General features: G+C 35.5%; 1 protein-coding gene across 2 annotated transcripts in view; it reads left to right on the top strand.

The window, feature by feature from the left end:
• Positions 1 to 5,888: 5,888 nt before the first annotated feature.
• LOC143239767 (tyrosine aminotransferase-like) overlaps positions 5,889 to 6,397 on the top strand; it is a 38,820-nt gene continuing 38,311 nt past the window's right edge. For both annotated transcript variants that reach the window (XM_076481249.1, XM_076481248.1), the window contains exon 1: positions 5,889 to 6,167. The gene's annotated coding sequence lies outside the window, so the exon portion shown is untranslated. The remainder of the gene's footprint in view (positions 6,168 to 6,397) is intronic.

The following is a 6,397-nucleotide window of genomic DNA, read 5'->3' as shown; positions in this document are numbered from 1 at the left end:
AGTGTGGTTCCAATTCACACTCACAGGCATTGCAGTCTTTGCCATCACAATAAGCACATATTAAAGAACCACGACGTGATGTCTTCGAGTGACCAAACTGCTAGCACTGGAAACATATGAGAGGGCTTGACTGTGGCAGGTAGACGTGGTAATGTAAACGTCAAAATCAGAACATTAGTAGGCTGCATAATTCAGTCTTTACAAATGGAAATTCGACGCACTGCAGAAACGCCTTGACTAAAACCAGCGAGGATGTTGGACTCGGGAATGTTTTTCAACTTTCTCTTAACAGTAACTCCTCTTGAGGAATTCAGAGAATTATGGGGAGTAACCTCGATGGGTATACCTCCAATCCTCTTCTTATTCAAGAGGAGTTTAGTGTGTTGTGGTGAGGATGTTTCCACCGAAATGTCTCCAGAGTATAACTTTCTTATTGACGCGTGGGAGCCAACAATTTCCTTTAATCCCTTTTGAATAAAAAGAGAGATGTCTGCCTTAAAGATTTCTCAGATAATAAATGTAAAATGAGTAATCTAGGTACAGAAACCGACTGTGATGGTAATTGTTGAACAGGGTCATTCATTCGTGGCTGTTTACCAACTACTGCTTTTTTCTCAATTTTATTTATATTTTTATCTTTAAGAATAGTGTTATCCATAATATAGTAAGAACATTTCAATATCCACTGTCCCAACCCACCAAGGAGCTCTAAGAGGGAGGCACTACAATGCCAAAGAAGGATATTGCAGCAACGCTAGGGTTTCGTGAGCACTATACCCAAATACCAGCATCAGACACAATGTCCATAACATCTGTTAAGAACGTTCAACACTGGTATTTGGTTGAGTCTAGTCTAAGTGCACCAGCTCATTGACCTTGAGGGGCCATCCGAAGGCCGCTCGTTTACAGGAATTCAAGACGAAAGTGGTGTGTTAATGTTGGACCCCTCATCCAAAGGGACGCCACGCACAGCAAGCACGTGAATGTATATATGTTCAGATCCAAGAGGAGGTGAACTGAAAGTACAGAACCTTCTTTGGGAAGTCCTCTTACCAAGTACAGGTATCCATTTCGAGGTGGAATGGATGTCATTTGCGTTATAAAGCTAATAGAGAAATTGAAAGCACGTCCCTTATCTTTTGGTCATGTTTACAAGTTGTAATTAATGACTAAAGTACTTGTTGATCTTTTGTTTAAATTGTTCTTTTTTTTGCTATTTGTTTTTAAATGGTGATGAAGTCAAAACACAAATATGAATTTGAATGCCGGAAAGATACTTTTTAAAACGTAAATATGTTTTTATGATTATCATGAGACTAAGTTATAATTCATCTTTTTAAAGCTGAAAATGTGTAAAACGTGTGTAAAATGATCTCCTAAAAGGGATTAAAGCCCTCTGAATACATAATTTACTTTCACGCCATATATTCATATCTTATTTCATGATGTAACAATAGATTTGAATAAAGTCACTTAAACCTTGATCTACACTAGTCACGTTGTAACAGGCAAAAAACATATACTTACATTTGTCATTTTTATTAGCAAATTTATTCCTAATGCAAAACTTTTATACACTTACCGTCGTACAAACATTACATTTATAGAAACATATGGCCATTAGCAGGGGTTGGTAATTTTACGTTTGTAGAAATATCCAAAATAAGTAAAATTTAAGAGAGGCAAGGTATTAAAAGTAATATATTTTTCATCATAATTGTTAACTTGTGTGCTTCAAAACTCTCTGAATTAAACCTAATAAAGATGTGTGCCATGGAATGTAAATGTTATTGATCATTATAACATTAAAATTAAATACTTTCGCTGCAGACATAAAGAAGAATCAATATATTTTAGAACTATGAAACTCTCTTTTTGTCTTTTAAACCTTGCTATTTACAAATTGTATTTCAATTGTTCGTATAACAAGTCCTGTTGCTACTTTGTGTGTTTGTTTGAAATTAAGCACAAATGTACACAATGGGCTATCTGTGCTTTGCCCACCACGGGTATCGAAACCAGGTTTCTGGTATTGTAAGTCAGCAGACATATTGCTGTGCCATTGCGGGGCCTGTTGCCCTAAAACGCAATCCACATTTTGGCACAATCCATAAGAGTAGTGGCCAAATTGCACTACTTGGTTAAACAAGTAAGTAGTCAAGGAGTTGACAGTGGATACTGTTAATCTCTTTCTGGTTTATCATTTCAGAATTAGGAACAACTATGCTATTGTGTAGCTTTGAGCCAAATTCAAAAAGCAACAATTTTATTTCAACATTACTATGTACAAATATTGTAACCTTAACACATATTCACGCCCAGAGATAGTTCCAATGCAGGTTTGGCACCAGCTCAAGAATATTTAAAAGTTTCATTCTTTTGCTTTACACTGAACAAGTGAATTATAATTATAATTATTCTCGTTATAAGCACTCACAAGTTTTTCATAATTGTAACAAAACTCTTAAAACTTTTAGCCACCAAATTCTCTCCCCGCTGGTAAATAGAAATCCTTAAAGACGTTGCACACAAGCATAATTATTCAAATCGAGCGAGTTTCTTTGTTTGAATGAAGTTAAGCACAAGGCAATATAGTGAGCAATGTAAGTCCTCAGTCATACCGTTGTATCACTGGGGGGTGAGCGAGTGGTCCTGTTCGCTTTGTAGTTTGTTTGTTTTTTTGGAATTTCGCACAAAGCTACTCGAGGGCTATCTGTGCTAGCCGTCCCTAATTTAGCAGTGTAAGACTAGAGGGAAGGCAGCTAGTCATCACCACCCACCGCCAACTCTTGGGCTACTCTTTTACCAACGAAAAGTGGGATTGACCGTCACATTATAACGCCCCCACGGCTGGGAGGGCGAGCATGTTTGGCACGACTCGGGCGCGAACCCGCGACCCTCAGATTACGAAGCGCACGCCTTAACGCGCTAGGCCATGCCAAGCCCGCTTTGTAGTCAAAGCAACTAATAAGTGATGATAAGAAATAGTATGAAATTCCGGAAAATGTGCAAAAATATAAGTTATTAATATTCTGTTAGTTTTTTAAGTTACAGAGTAAACAAAAGCGAATATACGTACAGATGCGTAATAAACTCTACAGACTGGGAATTGGAAGGGTTTCTCTTTCAGAACATGTGGAACTTTTCTTTTACAGAAAGTTTGTTTGTTTTGGAATTTCGCACAAAGCTACTCGAGGGCTATCTGTGCTAGCCGTCCCTAATTTAGCAGTGTAAGACTAGAGGGAAAGGCAGCTATTCATCACTACCCACCGCCAACTCTTGGGATATTCTTTTACCAACGAATAGTGGGATTGACCGTAACATTATAACGCCCCCACGGCTGAAAGGGCGAGCATTTTTGGCGCGACGCGGATGCGAACCCGCGACCCTCAGATTACGAGTCGCACGCCTTAACGCGCTTGGCCATGCCGGGCCACTACAGAAAGAAGTAAGTGATTTACTTTAGCTTAACTTAAACTTGTAAAATGAGCGTATTAAGAAAATTTAAAAGAGAAAAAGTAAGATGTTTATTAAGGATAAATAAAATTAGAAGATGTGAGGGCTTATAGAGCAGTATTTTTTACAACAGGTGTTTGTGATTTGTTGGCGATAAATTTCAACGATAAACATACAGCACACAATCCACTTGTTCTAAAATAATATATTTAAACAAATTTAACATAAATACGAGTGTTTGTTACACAATTAACCAACACAGATTAATTCAGGACTTTGAATAATTCTATTTTCGTCAAAAGTTTATACAGACTAATTCAGTTATTTTAGAATTCAAGAAACAGAACGAATTATACTTTTTTACTCTGTCATTACAATACAGTTTGCAATTATTAAACTTGAAAAGTCACCATCATACACTCTCGATGACTAAACTCAAATTACATAATCGATATCTATCTCTACGTTTCTTACTAATTTTTGACACACACACACACACACACACACATATATATATATATATATATATATATGTATCGATAGCAGTCCAGAACTTTTTACACATTACTAGATATATGATTCAGCAAAACATGAAATCAATTCATAACAATTAAACTACACAACAGATTATTCGTAAACACATACATCAGCAAACATGTCAAAATTATCGCTTCTAAAAGTAAGTTGTTTTAATGTTTGCACAACATAAACTAATTAATACCCTCGCAATAAACTTAACTCGAACACTTGTGGGTATGTAACAGGTGATAATAGACCTTTTTGGTCTTTAGAATATTGGTCTGGTCATCTGACACCGTAAATTAATATTCGAAATTCCAAGATTTTACGATAAAAGAAAGAGGTAATCAAAGTTTCGGCCTCATAAACTACATAAAGTCTCGATGGAAAACTTTAAGCTGAAACATTGAACATTTCGCTTCTTTTCCTTTTACACATATTTCTACGATTATTCTCTTTCATCATAAGGTTTAAATGTTTGTTGTTCACGATTCTCAGTTGTTAAACTCAGTATAACTATTATTTGTATCACAATATAATACACATTTGGTAGTATTGTGTTTTAAACCAAATTTCATTAACTGCATACAGATAGTTATTTATGGGTTTAACACACAAACGTATACATATATATATATATATATATATTGGTAAATAGATAGGCAGACAAAAAGAAAGATAGGGTTAATAAATTCTGCTTAATTACTTACAGCCTCCATTTTAATGAAGATCGCCTATTTATGAAGCATCTTTATACGTTTTATATTTTATGATTTCTTTTAGGAACTACAGGTAATAATATACTTAATATTTATATATAATTGTTCGTACGTTTCATTCATGAGATAGATCAGTATGTTAACTACAATGGAAATGTTAGGAAATATTCTGTTCTTGTAATATATAGAAGTAAGTGAATTTCGTGATACTAGATGGCGCTAACTAGATCATATTTTGTTTGTTTTGAATTTCGCACAAAGCTACTCGAGGGCTACTGTGCTAGCCGTCTGTAATTTTGCAGTGTAAGACTAGAGGAAAGGCAGCTAGTCATCACCACCCACCGCCAACTCTTGGGCTACTCTTTTACCAACGAATAGTGGGGTTATCGTTAAATTATAACGCCCTTTCAGCCGTGGGGGCGTTATAATTTAACGCGACCCTCAGATTACGAGTCGTACGCCTTAAAACGCTTGGCCATGCTGGGCCTAACTAGAGTATAACTCTCAATGCACTGAGCTGTTTCATTTGAAAGCAACAGCGAAAGTATACTTCCAAAATGTGGAGGCAGCTTGAATAGCTTAAAAATAAATTTAGGTGGTGTAGTTTGTGTGTGTTTTTTTATAGCAAAGCCACATCGGGCTATCTGCTGAGCCAACCGAGGGGAATCGAACCCCTGAGTTTAGCGTTGTAAGGTGGTGTAGTTACATTGCTTAATAAAGTTTTTTACCTGATTTGTTGAAATATTTTTGATATACAAACGTTTCAGTTACCACATTTTATCCAAGACCCATTCAATTCAATTGTCTACTATTTCGCAAGGTTAACTTTTTTTAGATTTAAACTATTTCAAATTTCAGTTATGAAATGGGTGTGTAGAGTATTTACATTTAGCTTACGTAACACCAGGATGAAGTTAATATAAAAACAGCTTTCTGAATATAGGTGGTGTTTCATTATCAACAAGAATGTTTGGAACTTAACACAAATCATTTTCATCTCTAGCCTCCTCACAGGTCTCCGTTTAATGAGAACGGGAATAACTTAGCCATTAAAAATTCACCAATGGAAAGACACCACTAATTTTCAGCCAATCGAAATTCTTTTAACACATTTACTAAGAGCCTAAACATAGAGCTCGAGGGAACATTTAGGAGGCCACATTATATATATATAGCAGGTAGTACAAAAACAGCAAATACATTACAACTTCAACAGGTCAAAGAGCAAAAAGTTGGAAAATATCCAAGTCTCCTTGAAGTTGAAGGGAATAAATGAATCTTAAACTTTCACAATCTGAAGATTTGGTAGCAGAAACCTGAGGAAAGAAGAAGCAGTTCAACCACTGTGATTTTTATTCTGATTTAATTCGTGGGTTTTTTTTACTTTTCTTACAATCTGTGTTTACCTATAAAGAGTATTTAATAGGTAGACTAGGATTCAACGCTTTATACCAATTTACTAATAGTTTCCAGGTATGTATAGCTTACTGGAATTGCTTTAATTTTCTTTAGGTATAGAACATTTTCGCTACTCATGCTCTTATGTTGACAAGTTATGATTCTGTTATCATCCTTTAAGATATACTTCATTTCACTGGAATACCAGCTCTACATTTCATTTAAAGTTGAGAAAGTTTCTATATTGTGGATGACAGATTCGAATAATAAATAAGGTAAAGAGAACCATCACAGTATTGTTGTTT

This window comes from Tachypleus tridentatus, chromosome 13 (assembly GCF_004210375.1).
Source record: "Tachypleus tridentatus isolate NWPU-2018 chromosome 13, ASM421037v1, whole genome shotgun sequence".
Taxonomy (NCBI): domain Eukaryota; kingdom Metazoa; phylum Arthropoda; class Merostomata; order Xiphosura; family Limulidae; genus Tachypleus; species Tachypleus tridentatus.
The sequence above is the reverse complement of the archived record's forward strand: the minus strand, read 5'-3'. Positions and strand labels throughout refer to the sequence as shown.